The following is a 22,983-nucleotide window of genomic DNA, read 5'->3' as shown; positions in this document are numbered from 1 at the left end:
TCAGCTACTTAAAAAATTAGCAGATTAAAAAAATAAAAGACAGCAAATATGCGGGTGTGTCCACTTCCTTATTTCACTCATGCCTTCATTTCCTACAGTGGGCAAATAAAGTGACATCTCAATTAAAAAGATGTACTACTAAGATTTTACATAAATTGGCTTGTAGAGACTCCTCAGATTGGTGACGGGCAGTGATTTGGTGTTTTGTTTTTTTGGTATTTTTTTCTCTTTGGGGGACTGGGTAGTTGGTGGAAAGAAAGATTGGTGATCCAGCTCAGATAGAAAGTCTATATCAATATTTGATTTTTCACAGGTCTACTGGAAGAGTTTAGCCATGTCTAGAGACATGGTGTTGAAAGAAAAGTAATCTATGTCCCTGGGGGCCGTCTGGGTACTGCTTTCTATTAAGTATTATTATTCTAACCTTATTGATCTGGATTTTTTCATCTGCTTCAGATTTTAAAGTAGAAAGGAAACATTATGGTAAAAACAAACCTTTTCTTGTACTATCAAGCTTTTAAGAAGTGTAGCTACATATGTTTCTTCTCCTCTTTGAAGTTCATATTTCTGTCTTCATTACTGTGAATTTTATAAAAATATCATTACAGATAGAGATGCATATAATTACTGAAAATGTGCAAGTGTTGACAGGATATGTTTTAGTTGTATGGGTTTGCATGAGGTCAGGTACCAGAAACTGGTTGGTCTGTTGTGGACAAATGAAAAAACAACATTTAACTGTAATGAAAATTATGACTTTAACAACTGGTTTCTATATGAAAACAGTAATGTAAGAGAATTCCATTTCTTTATAGTCCTATGTTGTGCTGCGTTAAAATTTCAACTGAAGATGAATTGCTTGTGGATCTGTAAAATAATAACTCACATATCTAAATGTTCTAAGGACTGTAAGAACTTCAACTCATCTTCATTTCTTTTCCTTTTGCTTGAAAAGTGTAAAATATAGCCTTGCTAGAACTCTGTGTGCAACTCTATTGGTATTATGGTAAATTTATTTTTAGAGGAAAAGAAAAGTGCTAAGAACGAGCATCGTCATGAAGATGCCATGTTTATTTGAACAGCAGATGAAGAACCAAATGATTAAGATAACTCAGTAGCAATTTCTTTTAAATTCAGTAGCACTTCTCAGCTAGGCAAGGTGACTTTCAACAAAGGTTTATAATCTCTGCTCAGCTATATGAAATTTGACTCAGTGCTAGAAACAGACCTACAAAATCAAAAATGTCATGAATGGCAGAAAGCAAATGAACCTTCCCTTAGTTTGCTTGCTTTGTTGGTCCTTCCCCATAATTTTTCACTCCTGTATTTCTGCACAGTGTTCCTAAAGGCTGAATTGCCTGCCTTCTAGTCACACTGAGAAATCTGGGCACAGGGGGAGAGCTTGAGGAGGCAGCAGGAACAAGTGAATAGATGGGAGCAGAGAGTATCAGAGAAGCAAAAGAAGATTTCTTTAAAAATATATATAAAAAAATGAAAGTGCAGATATAGGATGTCACAATACCTAGGAGAGACATTTTGCTCAAGCCTCAAAAATAGCAGGTGATAAGTTGCAGATACAATTCAAATTAAAATGATGCACATACCTGGCAAGGATTTGTAGCTTGTTTTTTTCTTACCTCAATCTACCCATCCTACATCACCTTTAGCTACATAGACCAGGGGACTGCATATCATTTAAATCAGTCTTTGGACTACTTTGAATGTCTTAAACTAATTTATCCCTCTCTTCACATTCTTATACAGGAGATAAACATATGGGCTTTTATTCCTGAAGCCTCCAAACATATTTTTTGAAGCAGAGTTGCAATCTAGTGTGGGCAAGTATTCACTGAATAAATAGGATTTACAGTATGGTTTATTTTTAGACTTGTATATGACTCTCTTTGCAGTAGAAATGCTTGCAAATTAATATAATTTCACAGTGAGGTTTAATATAAGAAAATTGTATTCCCATTTTACAGAACCCAGGGCCTGAGAACAAGAATTTAAAAGTACCTAAATCTCCAGGAAATCTTGTTTTATAGTGAATTTGTTTGAAGAAACACAGGTAACATTAGGTGATGGTCTAGAAAAACTTCCTTATTTTTAGTTGTTATATTGGCTTCCTGCAGAAATACTTTCTATTTAAGATTATGTATCTAATTGTACTGTCTCTAGAAATTGCTGTTCTACTAGGGACTTCTAGAAATACAGAAGGCTGATGTACCCATCTCTGTCAGTCTTTCTCAGTTCAAAGAGTGACTTGAAATAAATTTTTTTTTTCTCTCTGCTTATATTTGTGTTTTTAGCAAGACTATTGTATGAAAATTACAGGTGGGATTAGTAGGAGAATTGATTTAAAATGTATTAAGATGGGCCCTTTTGCTGCTTTGCTACTGTCAGTTTTCTTGGGCATGAAATTCTTGGACAAAATATTTTGTTTCAGATCTGGTTTTGGAGTGGTTTGTGTTTTGGTTTTGTGTTGTTGTTGTTGTTTTGTTTTGTTTTTATTAAAGGGATAAAATGCATCTTCTTTGATTTTTCAAAGAAGCTGAAGGAAAGATTTACAAGGTGAAAGGTCTTCAAGTCATTTTATGAGGGCCACATCCATTGAAAAAATGTATGTATCACTTGGGAATTTTTGCAAATCTAGTTCTTTGTCTAGGAACTCTGTGGGGGGGAAAACCCCCTCCTTTAATATAAATACCTTAATCTTCAATCAATTAATATAAATTAATATGATATTTTACATTTTTGTAGACAAAACAAAGAACTCAAAGTTGTATTAATTCCTACTGTAACCAATCAATTAAAGAAAGAAAGTCATTGTAGGAAACCCAGCATAATAATAAGTAATAACTCTTATACCTGAAGTGAATGAGAAAAATTAACTTTTACTTTTAATTAAATATCATGCCAAAAGGTATTCAAGCCATTCTGACATATGTAGAAGATAGAATAATAAAGTACAGACCCAGTCTTAATCACTCTGCATTATTAAACATTCATATACTGTCATTAACAGTACCTGTTATAATCCATGTCATTTTGTGCCTTGCAAGTGAAGCACTCATCTCCTTTCAAATACTAATCACAAAAGCAGATGCTTAAGGTACTTGAATAACCCTTTTATTGCCATGCTTTGCACATGTGTCTTCAAAGTGACTCTGAGCAATGTCAGTGAAGAACATTATAAAAACCATATTATGCCTGGCTGTGGTGTGGAGGACTTCTCCATTTATATTTTAGGCTGATGCAAATACTGGATTCCAATTCAGATCCATCTCACATGGACATTTTTCTCAGTATTTGCCAAGGTCTCTAGAAAAGTGTGACTTACAGTCCTGCAAGATATCCTGTTTTGAAATTATTTTTATTTTTCTAATCACTAGAGATTTGAGGTTGCAATGTACTGTCACATTTTCCATCAGTGAACTGGAGTTGATACACTGCTTTCTTGGTGTGAACCAAACAGTGCATGTTTTAAACTTGCCCAGTTGTCATAAATAAAATAAGTCACTTTGTAATAGAGATGAGATGATGTCCTGCTCTTCAGACTACATAAACCTTATTGTCTGTATGTAGGGCCCCTAACAGAATAGTATTTTTTCTTACCTTTCCCTCTGTGATGTTAAATCATTTAACATTGTCCTATTATACCTCTTTGAGGTATGTAATTGTCCCCTTGTTATGGGCAATTTGAAATACTGATGTTAATGTGGTCTCAATCATTATGCCTCTACTTAAATCTCCTACAGTAATTTTTAAGGATTGTGGAAGATAAATGGTTTTCATTTTTTTAGGTATTTATTCATTTTACTATCCTCCATTGCTGTCTTAACACACTCATGCTTAAGAGCAGAAATTACACGTGTAAATACTAAAATACAGGAAGAGACTTCTGAAGTTCACTACATTAGCAAAATGGAAAATGGAGAACATTATTTTTCATTTATGTCATAATGGTAGTAGATTTATGCATACTAATACCAGACAAATCGTAATAACAGGAGCTAAGTCATTTTGAGGCAGAAGTATATGAATTACTTTTTTTAGTTGACAGTTTCCCAGTAAGTGAGTTGAGCAAGGTCACAAAGACATACTAGTACTTTTTAACTCCCAGAAATGTGCTAAATGACCATAAACCCTTGCCCTTCACTGTAAGTGTGTCTTAGATTTCAGCATAGAAATTTGTGACCCACTTCTTGTAGAAGCTACTGCTTTAGTTTTAAGACTTGGTAGGAATGTGGTTTTGCCCAGTGCCATACTGAAATGTGAAAGTTAGAAAGATTACTTATTTTTATAGGAAGACTGGATTTTTTCTTGGGTTTTCATTTCCAATTACTTATATTTTTATCCACATTTAGATTCACCACTGGAAAAGAATAGAATCATTCTCTACCTGTGGATAAGCTCAAGAGATACTCCTCTGAGAAACAACTCCTGCATTTCTTCCTTGTTTTCTGTCCTCAGCCATCTTTGCAACTTCATTAATTTCAGACGTGATCCCAGTGAAATAAAGTGTACCATGAGCATATTGTATATTGATGTCAGCATCAGGCTGATTCCTAAGAGAAGTTAAAGACACGTGAAGTTCCCCATAATTTACGAAAATTGGTACCTGGTGTAGGAGAGATGCTGCTTTTGAAAGAAAAGCAGAGAGAATTCAGCTGTCAGTCTAATTCATAGTAATAGTGCATTAACTATCATACATTTAGTTTTGAAACAGCTAGAAGATGGCACAATTTCTTGTCCATCAAAGTTGTCTTGGGAGGTAGAGATATGCAAGTTTAACAGACTGATATGTAAACATAACAGACATATCAGTAAAAAAAGAGTTTTCATGAGTTCTGCTGCTTGAAAAACACTTTCTTAATATTCAATCATCCACTCTACTTTTTAATCCCTTTTTTTGAGTACCTCATTGGCATAATAATCTCTGATAAACAGTGCTTTTGATTGTTATTTTAGTTTGTTCAACTTTCCAGCTCTTGCCATCGAGCAATGGCTGTTTAAGTTCTTTCTTGACATCTTCATAATTCCTGTTCTTAAACACTTGATCTCCAAAATGTCTGTGTCTTTTTGAATAGTCCTAGCATTTTGTCCAAAATTTTTGGTCTTTTCTTCAGATATAAGTAGCTGTCATTTGGAGGTTTCTTGTGGGTCTTCGTTCTGAATTTTTCTCTTTCCCATTTTAATCAGTGCTGTTGTTTGCAGCTCTTAATTGGTTAGCCTGAGAAGACGGATGTCATTCATTAGTATGTTTTTTCAGTATCCTCCTACATAGAATAAACATTCCATTGTCATCTCATAATGTCAAATCCACCATGGCTTCCAGGTCTAAATAGGGCAAGTTTAGGATAGAAATGGGCCTTCTTTTGGATTCCTGAACCATTTACGCTATCTGCTGTTGTTACAGCTGCCCTAGACAAACAGGAAATATGAAAGGCTTTTACTTGCCCAGCTATGGTAAGTATTATAGAGGGCAGATGGATGCCATCACCAAATATTTATCCCTCTGCTTAACGTGCAACATCCCTGTCATCTGCATGTATATGTAATTTATTCTCCTTTGTGTGCCTGATCAGTTTAACAATCCAGGCAATAATTGTGGTTTTGATGCCACTTACTGAGCCAAACTTATTTTTCAAGATACAGTGTGAAGAAGAGGTTTAAATAACTGTACACTTATCATTTACTGAAAACTACTTGAAACTTTCAGCTCTTGGGGCAAAAATATGTTTTGCTCATGTAAACATCTCTGCTAGCCTATTTTACGTATAGTTGTACTGCTAGATCCTTTTAAGATTTGACAGGTTCTTTCTGTAAGGTTGAAATGTTCAATATGTTCAAGACACACTGCAAAAGGAAAGAGCTATTTTAGCAGGTCCTTGACAATCACAGCTTTGTTTTGGATTATATGCTCCTTTTTTTCTCCCTGAATTTTGTTTTCCATTTCAAGCAAACTGCTCTCTTTTGGTCAGTTCCTTGCACAAGCCTAACAACAGGCAACTGCTAAAGGTAACACGGGTTTTCCACCTCAAATATTTCTACAATTCTCTGTGATTCCTTATATATGAATCTTTATAATCTGGAATCTGTAATATGTTTATGGGCCTTTTCCCGAACCTATTGAAATCTGTAGTAGACCTTCTGCTGTTGTTGTTTGTTTTCTTTCAAGGGCACCAAATTTGTCTTCTTACTTGCCAGATTATTTGGCATATGCAAGAGGCATCCATCAAGACATGTCTTAAAAGACTATAGTTGATAGTTGTGCATTCTATTGAGCACTGGTAGGTACACTATTGAATCAGCCCAAGTTATCCGCAGAGAATCCACTTTTCCTTACCACTGAATTTGTAAGGATGGATCATTTAGTAAAGCTAATTAAATTGCAGCTGGCAACATTTTCTCTAAAAATTCATACTATTGCATGGTAGGTGAGCAAAAATATCTTGGACCATTGGATTGATGCTAACGTAGAATCAAATATTGTTGTTTGAAAATAACATTTAGTATGTATCATAGGAATAAAGTTTAGTATGTATCATATTTTAAAAAATAAGTGAGCATGTTTTATTTTTTTTCAGATAGTCAATTCTGCTTACAGAACTGAGTCTGTCTCTTGTGGAGTTTTTTCCCCCAACATTTAGAAAGATAAAAATGATAAATAAAATAACAAACTAATGTTTATGTTGCATGGATGTACATTTACTAGCAGGGAGCATTTTTAAGAAAAACAGAATTTATTTGACAGAATTTTCATTTGGAACTTGAATTGCAGATGTTTGTATCAAAATCTTGATTGTAGAATTTCAGTTCATCCTGACAGGACAGAAACATTGTCAATGTAACCTTTGTATGCAATTAACAAACTGAGCTCTATGCTAAACATCCATAATGAAAATCTGTGGAGATTTAAGGACAAGAACCAATCACTGAAATGACATGTAAAATCATTTCAAGTAACTAATGATCACAAAGATAACTTAATCTTTCTTGGGCAGTTTGTAAGCAGAAAATTAATTAATTCTGTTGGTTAAAAATAGCTGGTTAATAATTATTAGCTGCGCTAGAGGACTGAAGAATTTAAGTGAAATTTGCGTAGGCAAAATCATTGCTTTGGATTTTCAGATGTAGCTGAGGTACACTGTTTGTAAAAATTCCAGGCAAATTTAAATCAGAGCTGTTTTGTAGTTCCATGATTATGGAAAGATAAGGTTTGTAAAGCTCCAGGTACAGTTGACTGTTCCTAGCCATGGGTGTATTCATGATGCTTTGAGTAAGTCCTGTGAACCTCCACAGTAGAAAAACATTTTGTTCTTTTATTTTTTGTGCCAGTTATATAATCTGGGAACAAGATAAAGGAGGAGGATGTTGATACAATCTATGTGCAGTTTTGCAGCACAGGCATTCCCTTACCCAAGTTCCCTTACCCAAAGCTAATTCTCTGCTCCTCAGATCAGGATCTTTGCTGCACACTATTACCACAGCAGCAAGCAACAAGTAAATGGGTCTGGGAAACTGGAGCCTGTTTTCATCACTGTGCTTTTTTTTTCCCTTTTTTAAAAGTTGTTAAATGAAGCAACAAAGAAATGAACAGAGGAGTTCTCCTTAAACTCAACTGTCATTTTCCTCTTCAGGAACATTTTTTATTTTAAGGATAATTTAGTGAAAGCTGGATTATTGATGACAATTCTCTATAAACATGAGCTTTTAAGATCAGGATGGACAACTGTTTAGACCTTCATGGCTGGGAATCGTGCCATTACTACCCACAGCCGATGCACATACATGGCTATTTGGCTGTGTACCTTGTGCCATCTGTTCAGGTGGCATTTTGCCTGCTCACAAATTGGTTAGACCTGTGCCAAGAGCAATTGCTCTAGATGGTTACACTGCAAAACACTGGAAGTAGTTCCTATTTTGTACGAAGTCTCTCTCTTTTGGACACCACTTTAACACTTGGTTATATCCTGTAGACATACCTGTATACTGCAGTGATTAGAAACAGAAAAAGTTTATGTGCTCATCCTAACTCTTTTTTACTGCTGAAGCTACCTTTTCTAAACCCTTAGAGGGGGAAACAAAGTACATTTCAATTGAGTTGAATGTGTTTCTCCTTGTTTTCCATCTGAAAAATATTCATTCATTACAAGTTGGCAAAAGCTAATCAAAAGCTCACAGAAGTTAATAGGAATATCTGCACTGATAGAGTTGTAAATTATATTTAAGTTTGCTTGCTAGTGGACCAAGGCAAATCATCTGACAGTGGCTACTTGCAGTCAGTTGGTTGACTTCTGGAAAAAGTTTCTGAGCGGAGTAACAGGTTACAGGATTAAATTCAGCTGAGATATACAGCAACTAAAAGTTATCACCAAGTGACATTTATACAACCTATGGAATAATTCTGCTGAGTCCTCTCTATTGAATAGATATCCATGTTATACAATTGGCACATTTGTTGACAGCCTCAACTGTGAACCATGGAAGTGAACTTATTGCTTGCCAGCAGAAGCAGCTCCTGTAGGTAAGAGCCAAAGGAAATTGGCAAGGAAACCTAAGCTTGGTGGATAAATATAGGACTTTATGTAAAAAATGCTGTCATCCTGCCAGTTTTCATAGCCACTAATATAAATTTAAAACCAAAACTAAAATAATGTTTTTATTTCTAACAAGAGGTACAATGTAGAATTCAGAGTATGTGGAAGTGTAAAGCAATTATTGGCCTGTTTGTCTTTGAGTATAATTAACTGTAGGAGTATTGTTTTTTTCCTTCTGTGGACTTCTCCCTGTGCATGAATGTCACTGCTCAGTTTGAGCATGCTTAGTTGAATCAGGATGACATCATTTACGTGGGTGAGTTTCCATATATTGGTTAGTGGGAGATATGATATTTTGCTGATTATAATCTGGAAATGTTGCCAAAGCCCTTCATCTTAGTTTCACATAAGTAATACTGACTAGGTTTTGATTCCTGGAGAAAACCCAATGGGAAAGAGCTGGGTAAACCTCAAAAAGGAAAGCTAAGAGATCAAAAGTCAGAACTGTTTGGAGTGCAGGATGTAGTCGCTTGTAATTTGGGTGGGTATTTTCTTGTTTTCACAAACCACTATCAAGATAAGATAAAGATAAGATAAAGTATAGAAGAACTTGCAATGTACTTTAAAGTTCATTACAAATTTTATATTGTGCAGCTTCTGTATTATGAGGTGATGCATACAGCTGATGACCAGAATCCTAACCACCTGAATATCTGTAAAAAACCTTCTTTTCTCATTAATTTATTTAAAAGAGGTTGTTGTTCGACTGCTGTTATTTCTCACTGAAAGTTTCACTCACAGAGCAGTTGATATTTGTTCCCATGATTCCAACCATTTGGTTCCATTACTCATAACAGCTGAAATGTTGTCTAAGGACTGTATCAGTTTTGAATGTAGAGAATGCTTTAGAAGGTCTGTTACTGCACATTCACTCCACATTCATACAACCTTTTATCCCATTTTAGTATGTCAAACAAGCAGCATTGCATGTTCCTTGTTCTAATTAGGGTTAGTAATTCAAATTTTGTTCCGTAAAAACAGATGACAAAAACTGTAGAGGTGAAAAAGATACCAGTAATGATTTTGTAAGAGTTGATGCATTTGGTACTTTCCCATTTATCTGTAGGAAAGATGGTTAATACTGAAATCGATTGTGTTCACACTGAAGCTTTGTGGTGGTACAACCGTCCCCCCAGCCCTCCTCCTCGGGCTGCACTGTGATCCCAGAATAAACTACAGAACTGGCAGGACATACATGTGTACTGCAGTAGTACCATAAGGGTAAAAAGCAAGATTTTACATCTACTTCTTTTTCATAGTAGAAAATTTTCTTTTTGTAGGAATGGTGAAACTTTACTCTTTTATGTGGCATAAACATGCTAGCAATTTGATGGGCAAAGTAAAAGCTGGTAAATTCTCACAGGTCTAGTGTGCACTGCATTCTAAGTTGAAAATTGGACGTAGCTGAATACTGAGTAACCCTTTAGCTGAGGCATTCTGAAGTAATTTGAATAGCAGTATTCTTCAAAAATCCCTGAAACATTGGGAACCGATTTGTTTTACTTCCATGCAAATGAATGGGAATTTTCCTTTCACTTCACTGGGAGTAGGGTTGAACATTTCTTGAGTTGACCAGCACAAAGTAACATTTATAGGCAGAAAAAGGAGAGATTTTTTCAGCTCCGACAAGTTCATTTTTAAAAGGCACTTTGCTGTAACCATGTAAACCTATGTAACCCTACAGTTTGTTAACACTGAACTTTAATGGGTCCTGATAAGAAGCCAGTCAGTGGATATCCATTTAGCTGGTGATGATCTGAACTCCAGCTGATTGTCCTAGCAGCTGTGTGACTTCATTACCATTAGAAAGGCATGCAGCCAAGCCAGCTGGAATCCAAAGAGGCTACTCAATTCACATAGCATGTCAGTTTTTTTGGTTTACGTATCAGAATTACAAAAGACCAAAAAAACCAACTGAATTTTAAAAAAACCTACAAAAAAGATTCTTTATGAAGATACAGTGTAAGTCAAAGTTTAAAAGCATTACTATACAAAATGGAGGCTATGTTGTCATACAGATGTTGGGGTTTTTTCATGCCACGTTATAGCTGTTCATATCTCTTTAATGAAAACTAGACAGAAAATTTGCACTTTTGGCTATAAACACAGTGCTATACTCTAATTCCTCATTTCTTAGTTAAGAAAGCAACATTTTGTTGTCTTCTGTATTAATGTTTTGAGAACACATTATTAGCTTCTCTTATTGTTAGCAGTCAAAAAAGTCTGCTGCTCTTTGACAATACAGGTTTGTGAAAAACACCCAAAAACTGTTGTAATTCATAGTATTTAACTGCTAGAGACAATATTGCTGAGGAATGGTTTTATTGCTGGCTGTGGATATTTTTAAAGTGTAGAATGGTACAAAAGCCTTAACACTGGCTTATACATACAGCACACTGCAGTCTTCTGCTAGAAAAAAAGAAAAAAAAAAGCCAATACAAGAGAAGCACATTGTAATCTACAAGAAGGGAATGAAGGAGAACCTATGAAACTACAGAGCTGCTTTTAGGTAGGTGCAGATTCACTTGAGTAGTGTGTGCAGTTTTGGGCCCCACGATTTAAGAAGAATGTTTGGGTACTTGCATGCATCCAGAGTACGGCAGCAAAGCTGGTGCAAGAGCTGGAAGGCATGGCCTGTGAAGATCAGGTAAGGATACTGCCTTTGTCTAGGTTTGCAAAAAAGACATCAAGGAGTGACTTCATTCCTCTCTGTTGCTTCTTGATGGAGGGGAAGTGGAGAGAGAGGTGCTGATCTCTTCTCCATTATATCCCATGATAGGATGCATGGAAGTGGTAAAAAGCTGAGTCACGGGAGTTTTAAACCGAACATGAGGAAACGTTTGTTTAAGGAAAGAGCAGTCAAACCCTGGAACAGGCTTCCTAGAGAGAGAGATGGTTGAATCCCTATGCTTGTCAGTGTTTAAGAGGAATTTGGACAAGGCCCATAATAATATACTTTAACTTTTGGTCAGCCCTGAAGGGTTCAGGCAGTTGGACTAGGAGACTTCCAAATTGCAGGTGCCTTCCAACTGTTTAATTCTATCCTATTCTAAATGGTCCCAGGAACTATTTTCCTAAGCTTGTGTCTAAAGCAAACTTTTATTAATGAATCTGTTATATTCAAGCAAGCGAAGAGGAAATGCATATAATTATATGCTTGAAACTTAGGGAAATATTCCTGTGAAACTAGAATGGGTAAAGACTCATCTTGTTAGTCAAGGAATGTTATTCCTACTTCATATTAAATTTCTTTTTCCATGTACTGTGAAAATAATCCATGCAAAATGGGCTTTTCTGTATTAATTAATTACATTGTTAGTCCCCATATCAGTCTGCTCTGTTCCTTGCCTGCTTCCATCAGAACAATTATGTAGGCTAAAATCCATTGGTATAGAAAACAGGTGATGTAGTTTATGTAATCATAAATTAGAAGGAGAGGGTTGGTGGTCAAGTTATGTTTACTGTTTCTTCCAATACAAAAACGGACAGGCACCAAATGAAGTTACTAGATTGCAGTTTCAAGGCAAACAAAACAAAGTATTTCTCTATACCACTTGTAAATCAACTGCAGAACTCCAAAGATGCTTGCAGTTCATTTGATCAAGAGACCATGAAATTCATGGGAGGGACATTTGGTAAGAACTACTCAGCAGAGATCTCTGGCTCTCAAAGAATATTTCAGTTTAGAAGGATCCTCTGGAGATCCTCTAGATGAATGTCCTGCTTGTAGCAAGTCTGATCAGATCACTTTCCTTAGAGACTTCTCTAATTGAAGCTTGAACACCTCCAAGAATGGAGATCCCACAACCTGTCTGGGCAGTGTTTAACTTGTCTCTTGTTGCCTTTCATCCTATCCTGTGCACCTCTTACAAGAGTCCATCTGTCTTTTCTGCATCAGGTAGGTGTAGACAGCAGTAAAGTCTCTTGTCACCAGCTTTTTGTGAGGCTGAACAAGTTGCCTCAGATACTGCTCAAGTGGTATGTGCTTCAGCCCCTGAGCAGCCTGCTATCCCTCTGTTGAATATATTTCAGTGTCACAGAATCACAGAATTGGTCGGGTTGGAAGGGACAACAGTGGGTCATCTGGGTCCGACCCAGAGCACATGGCACAAGATTGTGTCCAGACAGCTTTCAATATCTCCAGTGAGGGAGACTTCATACCCTCCCTGGCCTCTCTGTTCCAGTGCAAGGTCACCCTCACAGTAAAGAAGTTTTTTGTCATATTCAGGTGGAACTTCTTGTGCATCAGTTTCTGCTCCTTGCCTCTTGTCGTATTGCTTGGCATCACCAGGAAGAGCCTGGATCCATCATCTTGACATCTTCCCTTCAGATACTTGCAGACATGGTCTGTCCATGTCTTTCCAGTATTGGGAAGCCCAAGACCAAATAGTGCTCCAAAGATGAACAGAGAGGGAGGGTCACTGCCATGTGCATGGATGGTGGATACACTCTTCTGATGGAGCACAGGATGCTATTTGCTTTCTTTGCTGTAAGGGCACACTGGTAACTCATGTTCGTATTATAGTCCACAAGGACCAGTGTATCCTTTTCTGCAGATCTACTTGACGCTCATCACCAGCTTGTATGGTAGCCTTATTCCACCCAGATGCAAGTCTTTGCATTTGCTTTTGTTGGAATTCAGGAGTTTTCCATCAGCCCAGTTTTTTTAGCAGAAAGAAATCTGGGGGGGTCTGAGAGAGTATAATGAGTAATTACCACTTTGCGCTTACCTTTCTAAATTTTGCATTAAGAAGCCACTTTTAACCCCAACAGAAAACAGGACACTGGACTAGGTGGAATTACTGTATAAGCTCTGCTAACCTCTCTTAAAGAATAGATGTAAGTACCTCCTTGCAGGTCTCTGGCTGCTGAGTGAGTGGAGGAACTTTCCTGAATGCTCCAGTAAAGAGGACATAGGGGTATGGCCAGATATAATTGAATCATAAAATATGGGATTTTGAGTCAAGTAGTAACTGATAATATAGAGGTTTGGGTATAGACTTGGGGTTTGGGTTCTACTTTATGTCTAAGATTGAAAGCTAGGTATTGTGGATTCTTTATGTCATTTAAGTGCCTCAAAGAAAACAGTATTTCAGAGATCTTTAAAGCAGAAAATTTAATGAGGCCTGCATAGATATTTAAAAACTGGTGTCAGTTTGTCAATCGCTTCACTTTCAGCTCTGAACTCTATCCTTGGATAGTATGTTTGTGCTTTTTAGGTAAGGTTGTAGTTTGCTTTGGAGTCAGAGAAATTTCATTATTTATAAATTTTTTTCCTTGAGATAGAACGATATAAATATATAGATATAGATGTTTTGTTTGTTTGTTTGGATTTTTTTGTTTAATATACACTACAGGAGTAGTTGAGGAATAGAAGGTTTCCAGTGCCTGAAAAAGAAGTCTTCTCCCATCATACAAAAACAACCCGACCAACCAACCAAAACCCCAAACAAAAAAAACCCAAAAAACAAAACAACCCCACCAACACCTAAAAAATATAAAAGAATATAATAGTTCAGCTGTGCAGTTCAACCTAAGCCACATTTATAAGAAACTTGATTTCTGAAAATTTTTTATTAATGAGATACATTTAAACATATGACTCAGTCCATTCGTTTTCAAAACTGTAACTTGGGCGTTAGCTGTGAATATATTTACATAATTAAATTATTACTTTGTCAATAGCAGTGTTTGTAAATTAATGGAAATTTGTTGTCTTGAACAAGAGTTTGAGAACCAGACTTTTGGTCAAATGCAAGAAGAAAAGCAATTTTCAAGAAACCATTGGTATGACAAAAATACCCCCCCACCACTGACTCATATCTGTTTTGTGCTAGTACATTGGCCATCACAGGAATGAAATTATCTTTATCATTAGAAGGTTAAGTTTTAGTTATGACTGCATCCACAAAAGGGCACAGCCACAAAACTCTGAAATCGTACTTTTGCTCCAAACAAAATCATTGCATAGCTGTTCAGGAGTTTGTAAAGCAGATATGCTTAAAGGCACCCTATTGTTTCATCCATGCCAATTGTATCTAAAAAGAACTTCTTCATGTAAATACTCTAAATAAACATAATTACATTAGTATTCTAAATTTTTTTTGCCTGTATATTGTCCCTCCCAAGATGATTGATATTAGACATTGCAAAAAAATTGTTTATAGTAGACTGTTGTTCTTAAAGTTGAAATTAGAAAAATGCTGTTTCAAAAGGAGAAAAAAGAAGGCATTAGGTTAAATATTAATTTGAATGTCTACAATAATGGGTACATACGCTATTTAAGGAAGTCATTATTCCACTGTGCAGTCAACAAGAGTATTGATTAGAATTAATTCACTACAAAAAGTCTCCAATCATTTTTAACATAAGTTTTTCCTCTTTAACAGTACCCTGAAGCTTGTCTTTTTCGTGGTCAATTTAGCAACAAATTTGCAATTAATCATTTGTTGATTGCAATGAATGGTCTGTCGATAATATGTAGCTTACATTGCTAAAAGGCTTATACAGAGCTTTATTGTTATCCTTTTGTCTTGGGAACACTTTGTCTAGCTCTGTTTCCTAGAATGGATTTTGAATAGATATTTTGAAGTAACTCATGCCAGTTTTAAAGAGACACTACGGACTGCTCTGAGAGTATTAATCGAGATAGGCCCTAACTTTTCTCTGGCATTACAATATTTGGACATCTGTTCTGACTCCTTACATGCGAAGTAGGACACATTGGCATAAATGAAGGGTTTCATTATCTTAAATGTCATAACATTTGTTTGAATTATTTTGTGTAGATTTTAAATGCTGAAATTGTAATCTTGGTTTTTTTATAGATTTCTTTGTCCTTTCAAAAGACTATAAAAATGGAAGCCACTTAAAAATTCCACCCATAATTCTGAAAGCATAACTTACAATTTGTGCTATAACACTGAAATTGATGTAGATGATACTTTAATAATTTTGAACAGTGTAAGTATTTTTACTAAAAGAAATCTAAAGAAAAAAATGCTTATTATTCCAGAAACAAAATTGTTGTCACAGATAATGTGTACATGAAGGCCATTATGAAATGCCTCTTTGAGGAGTGTTGACATAGATTAATTTATTTGGAACGTAATGGCAGTTTGAAGGGCAATTTTCATTTTATCAGAAAGAAACTGGGATTAGCTCAGTTGCTTGGAGCATGGTGCTAATAATGCCAAGGTTGTTGGTTCGATTCCTGTATGGGTCATTCACTTAAGAGCTGGACTTGATGTTCCTTGTGGGTCCCTTCCAATTCAGAATATTCTGTGATTGTGATTCCTAAATGTGTGTTACATCCATTGTCCTTCAAACAGTCTCTCAACAGTATATTCTTCTGGCTAGGAAATAGCTTTGAATACAATGTACGTAATTGAAACTGAATGAAAGATTAATTCTGGTTCCAGGCTTTTGCAAATGTTTGGAAACATTTTGTTTGCACTGATCTTTAAATTGCATATGTTTTTATAGGTTTTGATTTTTCATTAGCAAAAAAAAAAAAAAAGCCCAGTAGTAAAAGTAGGGTTTAACTGATTTACATCACCCTTATTAATGCTGGTATTATACAAAATAGTTGCAAACATTAAGGTAATCTTACTCTGAGATAGTATCTGATGTCGTATGGATGTGATATTTATGCTTGAGGAAAAGTTAATATTAACAACATTTGTCTTGGCTAACATTATAAGGATTACTTATTACAAACATCAGCAAGACAAGTGTCTGCTTACTGTGCAGCAAATTTGGGAATTCTGGCTTGTCATTTAGTATTGATTACATTATTTAAGTAGTTGAGCAAAGCAGCACTTTACAAACAGGTGCTCTTTGATTTGCAAATTTATAAAAATCTAGGAGCAGCTTTCAGCCTCCTGCACTGTTGTTTTTTAAGGTAAAAAATTGAAAGGTGATTTGACTATGCTTCCATTGAGACCAAAGATTTTTTTTTTTAAAACTTCTTTCTCATGAAGCAGATTGCTTTATTGTCAAAAATGATGGGGTTCTCCATCTGTAAAATATATTTATAGCATAACTGTCTGGTCTAGAGTTCAGAGAAACTTCCCCATTCATGTTGTTTGCAGTGAAGATTTGTGGACCTAACTTTGTATGCTTTAGTTGTCTCCTGAACTCACTCTGCTCATCCTGCCTCTGCACTGCAGCTGTCTGCACCCTTAGTTTGATCATTTGGGGAGTAACTTCGTAAAGCAGATCACTAATTTGGGGAATTGTACCCTAGTATTTAGTGTAAACAACTTAGCCTTCTAGAAAACCTCATATGTGTTGTAAATCCTGAGTAAATGGGTCTTATGCAAAGAGTTTTTATGCAGATATAGAATCCTCCCAAACAATTTGAAGCTGAGAATAGGATACTGGTATAATATATTCAAAGCTACCATGAAAACCCTAAGTTGCTAAACAACCATGACGCACTGAGTCTGTCCAGATGGTTAGGCAAAAAGCATTATGCAAGTGCACTCTTGGGAGAGGGAATTTTTTGCTAGAAAATTTAAGGAATTTCTCAGTTTCACTACACTACTCTAGACTTTTCCACTAGTCTTCTGCAAATTTGGATCCTTGGGATGTGAAAAGGCAGAAAAAACATTTCTTTGGCCCTCTATGAAGGATTAATTCAGCACTTTGAAAGCAATTTGGACATTTTTATTTCTTAGGTTCAAAATTCTGTGTATGTTAGATCATAACAAAGTGCTTTAGTGCAGTTTCCTGGGTTTCTGACTGCATCAAGAACAGTATTTTTTATTTTGCTGTGAGATTGCTTAATACTGAAACAGTCTAACATAAACCAAGAGTGAAATACAGAACTGGTAGTTTCTAAAGTTGCTAGGTGTTTTTCCCTTTTCAGTGGAAACCATTTTTAACTCTATGTTGATTTTGTTTAAAAAAACTTTACATTTCTCAATTATTAGTGCCTTTAGTACAATAAAGAACAAGGTTTTTGTTGTCCCTAAGTATCAATATTCTGATAATAACCTGTGACTTATTCCCTTTATAGCACATAGTCGAACCTCTCTGTGTAGTAAATAGATATATTTAACCTCTAAGCCTTTCAATGTCCAAAGTCTACAAAAATAGTTACTGCATAACCTTTGTATGTCATTCTCTGGGAGGTTCATCACTGTAAAATGTTTTGCATATCTAAATGACTTATTCAAAGCAGCTATAGAAAAAGCTTGATTTGTTTTGGAAAGAAAATATATGTGAATTAATTTTGTAAAATTTGAATTCATCTTCCATAAACACATGTTTATATTTGGACATATTTTAACGCTTTTCCATATATCCAAATATTAAGTCCAGAAAAGGCTTTTCATTCTCTAAACCATAGCATGTTTAAGTTGTTTTTTAATGCAGCTCCCTATTATTCAGAGAGAATATCTATTTCAGTCCCTAAAAGCTCAGTAAGATGGCATCAAGTTCCATTTTTTAGTCTATTTCACATTTCAGGTAGCTGTTACTGCAAAGCCTGGGCTTTATTTAACTTGAGAGGAATGATACCAAACACTGTTCATATGAACTAATTGTATTAAGTTATTGGGTTAGCAGACATATTTCAGAGAATATTAACCCCTTGCTTTTCATGAAAATATTGGTCATTTACATGTAGCATGTGATTAGGTTTTGCACTCCAGAAAGAAATTTGATCACTTACACTGCGTATGAAAACAAGTATGAGTTCACCTTTTAAGTTACAAATTTGATTAACAGTAGCAGTAAAACCAGTAAGTGATCAAGATGATCTGCTGGGGTGTAATCTCTTCCATCTAATATTGTTATGAACAGTTTAATTTAATTTTACTTCTGCAGTACCTTTTCAGACACTCAGAACCACTGTGGTGGGAATAAACTTGGCATGACTAACTCATGTGAATCTAGCTCATTCTTGGAGGCTTCTTAGTTGGACAGTTATTTTCAGACTTACTGTTAAATAGGTTTGTCTCAGTTTGTCTCAGTCTTCTGCCATTTTTGCTATTCTTGCCTTCCCACAGCTACCTCACACTTTGACAGACCCTTAGGGTCTGAACTGAATCTCAGGTGCTTACTGGTACAAGGAGGTGGCCTGTGTTGGTAGAGGAGAAAGAAGGGAGCAAGCTTGAAGGAACCTCCACAAAGGTGGGAATTAGAAACCTTATACACCTTAGCAAGAAAATAAAGGAGAAGGATTCAGAAAATATTTTGATTGATGCTGCACAAGAAAAAATTGCAGATATTGAACAAAAGTTAAGGAAGTTGCTTCTATGAGAAGACCTATGAGACAGAACAAACAGGCTATGTGAAAGATGTAAGGGAGAGGATCTTGAAAAGTTTGTCGTAAATCAGCGGAGAGAGAGAGTGAACATCTGTAGATAAATAATCCAACATCTAGCCCTACTTTATGAGTATGTTAGGGTTTTTTTTATAAATTAATATTTGTTTGTCCAATAGGAAAGACAATAAATAATATTGTAATGCAAAAATTTAAATTTCAAATCAAAAACATAATGAATGAGGAAAACAGTGACCTTTTTCAATTAAGAGAAAAATATTCTTTCAGAGTATAAATCAATGAGAGATGTTTTAGTGGCTTGCATATTTGTTATAAAATAAATATCTGCTATGGAAACAAATGAATAGCATAAATATGTATTAAATTTATAAGACCCTGTTGCCAAGGCTTTGAGTAACAAGTTATGGGAAGTTGCTACGGAGAAGTCAGGTGAACATTTAGTATTTGATCCCTATCAAACAAATGAGTGTATAAAATGGGTGGTGATACAAGATTTGGCTTGAACCCCACCGAGGATTTCAGAGGACTGCTCAAACTGTGGCATGTCAGGCATACCTTCATAAACTTAAGAAGCTAGGTGTGCTCAGTTTCTTGTATGATTAATAACAAAAGACCTTGAAATAACAATTCAGAGCAGAAACATGTCAACATGCCTTTTGGGAGAATCCTTCCAAAGAGCTTTCTTTTAACTCTTGAGCATACTGGGAGGATAGGGAGATCACCCTGACAGTTTAGGCACATAAATTAAGGGCCTGCATTCAGCCCTCAAGAATACTGCTCTAATGCAAACTTAATCAGCGTTCAAAATAAAAATACTCAAAGGGATTTATGTTTGGGGGTTTTGGGGGGGTGTTTTGGGTTTTTTTATTATGCGAGTTTTTGAAAAATCTTATTTGAGTATCGTCAAGACACTACACAAGCAGTTATTCCTTATCCCAAATTTGTTTTTTTCTCTAAGTTTTAATGTGATGACACTAATTCGTATTTCACCAAAAAAAAGTTTAGTAGTTGAGCAAATAACTCACTTTTCTCTCCTAAGAACTGCAAAAGTGCTGGGCATGAAAGTCTAGGCACTCGTTTCATGCTAGACAAGCTTTTAATGTAAGCTTAGTTTCTATGCTTTTTATTGAAGACACCTGTGAGCTATTTCTGTGTTTCTGAAGAACATATAAAGCAACAACCAATTGAATTGCATTGTGTTGCTTATATTGACTTTCAGCCTAAGCTATGTCCTTGATTGTGTTCTGCTCAAACTCATTTTGCAGGATAATTTGGGACTATTTCAACATAGTTCTTGATCAGCAGTTATCAGAAGTGCTACTACAGGTTTACCACAGAGATCTTTTTAATATACAAGATATTTAATACACTGTCTATATGGCTATGTTGGCTAATTGCCATGTGATCACTTTTCTCCTTCTCTTTTTAGTGACCGCATAAACACTTAGCATGGACCTAGAAGAACCCTTCTCTAGTTACAGTAAATTTAGGGTGACCAAATATAAAGAAGGGAAGATGTAGTGCAGTGTATACTCAGCAGAGATCATCTTACAGGGCACATGTCCTCTGCATTGCATTGAGTCGTGTGGCACATGACACATATGGTCTGATAGCAGCCTGTCTTACCTCCAGTCTTGCACTTGATTAATGACTTGAAAATATAGATGCATAGGAATGTAGTATCAGTTTCTAAAACCCAAAATAGCTCCTCAAAGAAAGTCCTTGAGATACTGGTACAAAGGCTTATCTTACAGGTCTGGTCCCTACACAGATGCAATGTGTGGGGTCACCCTGTGTAAATTGATCGATAGTAAATACCAAGGAATCAATTGCTGTATGTGCCCACAATTTACAGAGTTATACACAGGCAGAACATTGGAGGGGCTGAGGTTTTTTTGCACAAATATTTTGTCTTTTCCTGCAAAATGGATTCCATTTTGTGTCTGTGTAGAATGAATAAAGTGTCAGAAACTCAACAGAATTCTAACTTCAAATAAAAAGGGAGATGAAATATGCTTACCTTTGAAGGTCTGTTTCAGATTTTTTGTTACAATTTCCAGATTTACTATCCTCTGGTCTTTGTCCATCACTTATAAATACTGTGTTACTGATGTTTCATCCTGGGTTTTGAGATATTGCCTATTTAAATGAGTATTTAAAGTATGAACTGTCACTTGACTTAGCAATACACATACTGCTGAAATGTATTTAAACTTGACCATCAGAGAATATCACAGATAAATAGCATTATCTTCACAGTTTCTGTGTTCTTCTTTAAAAGCCAGGAATGCAAGTTTCTCAGATTTTTGTTCTCAGATTTTTTTTCTTAAGAAAGTGAATTATCAGTGTCTTCTAGTAAAGCTTTTTTAAGGAGTGCTTGTAATCTCTTCTTGCTCTGATGCTTTCAAACTACCATCTTTCTCATCTATACCTAAAATGGCTCAGAATATCAGCAGAAACTAATACAATTATAGTAACTAATGTTTCACCAAAAACTAATGCATTAATGAATTTTTTTTTTTTTAAATCCCTTTCCCTCTCAGGTTAATTAATGTAATTTAATCAAAAACCCGGGAGTGAAATGTGAACTGACAGCTTGATTCAAACAAGGCAGAACCTGAAGCTTCTTGACTGCCTTTTTCTATACTTGATCATTCAGTGGTTCAATATGATTTGTTTATCTGAGATTGTTATTATGGGGTGGGAAATACTAAAATGAAGGTTGTACTGGTTTTTTTGTATTTTATATATATGCACAGAAAGTAGAACGCATAATTGTATGTTTGTTTATCTAGAAAATAATTTCTAGAAAATAATTATCTAGAAATTAATTTTAAGCCACCACAGCAAACTTTCTTCATCTGTTTTCAATGGTATTTTTTGTACATCTGTACTATACCACATTAATAACTGATGTGAGCAAACTGGTTGTTCAGGTTAGATTTGCATTCTGATCCAAAGATTACAGGTTGCTGAATTATCCCTTAAGCTTCCTAGCCTTGTCGATCCATTAAGCCTTAATTAAAGAAGCATCTTAGGAAAAAAAAATAATCAGACCATTTGTATCCAAAGAAGATGCACACTGGTTATTTGTTTGTTCACCAGCATAAAAGTTATTATTTAATGGAAATTTTAATCACAGCAAACTTATAGATAGACATGTATTAAATGCATTAATCTTTCTATAAGGTTATTCACAATGTATAAGGTTACTCCTCTGAACAGACTGCTTCAGATTGCTTTCCGGTAATGCTAATACCCATTAAAAAGATGAATATATATGTGTGTAAGTCAATCATAAGGTATTAAAGAGGTGTAGCAACTTAAGCTTCTTTTCTTCTTGGCAGGTCACTTTGAGAAATGTCCTAGTTCAATTAAAATATTTTTTCCATTTCCTAGGAGTAGATTCAGATATGCTCTGTCTGTTCTCTATCTTATCTTCACTGTCAGGATTTAAAACAAACCTGAGTCTTGAGGTCTAAGGCTAGTCCAGCTGCTTCAGAGCCTGAACAGGTTCAAATGTAAGGGTGCATATATCTGTGTATGTCTGCATGTTCATCACATATATGTCCTGGTTGAATACTTGTGTGATGTAAAGGTACATTTTTTAAGAGTGTGTACAATTTTGTAGAATTTAAACTGGGATAAACTGCATTTTCTGTTCTTCAAATACCCATTCTTTCATCTCTTGTTTCTAAATGCTACAGTAGTGAGTGGAAACCATCTAAAAAAGAAAGGCATACAGAAGAACACATGGTGTGGTCATTTCTTTCAGATTAGATTGGTAGTATGAATTTAGTTAAGAAAAAATATCATGTAGGCTGTTGTCATGACATGTAAATGACTAAAAATATTGTATATCTTAAAAAAGAAATGCAGAATTTTAGAATAGTACCATACAACTCAAGCATTCATATAATGTTCTTAGAAACACAAAATTGCCTAATTGACTGCTTAGTTCTGCTGTAGATGCTCTGTATTCAGCATTACTTTGTGCCCAACATTGATTCTGATGCAAAACTGCTCCTGGAAAAAATCTCAATTCTTGGATGGTTTGGTGAAATGTATTACAAGTATAGGTATAAA

At 35.4% G+C, this 22,983-nt stretch overlaps 1 protein-coding gene across 9 annotated transcripts in view; it reads left to right on the top strand.

The window, feature by feature from the left end:
* DGKB (diacylglycerol kinase beta) overlaps window positions 1-22,983 on the top strand; it is a 381,330-nt gene that overhangs the window by 216,117 nt on the left and 142,230 nt on the right. The window lies entirely within an intron of this gene.

This window comes from Corvus brachyrhynchos, unplaced genomic scaffold (genome assembly GCF_000691975.1).
Source record: "Corvus brachyrhynchos isolate BGI_N302 unplaced genomic scaffold, ASM69197v1 scaffold142, whole genome shotgun sequence".
NCBI lineage: Eukaryota > Metazoa > Chordata > Aves > Passeriformes > Corvidae > Corvus > Corvus brachyrhynchos.
The sequence above is the reverse complement of the archived record's forward strand: the minus strand, read 5'-3'. Positions and strand labels throughout refer to the sequence as shown.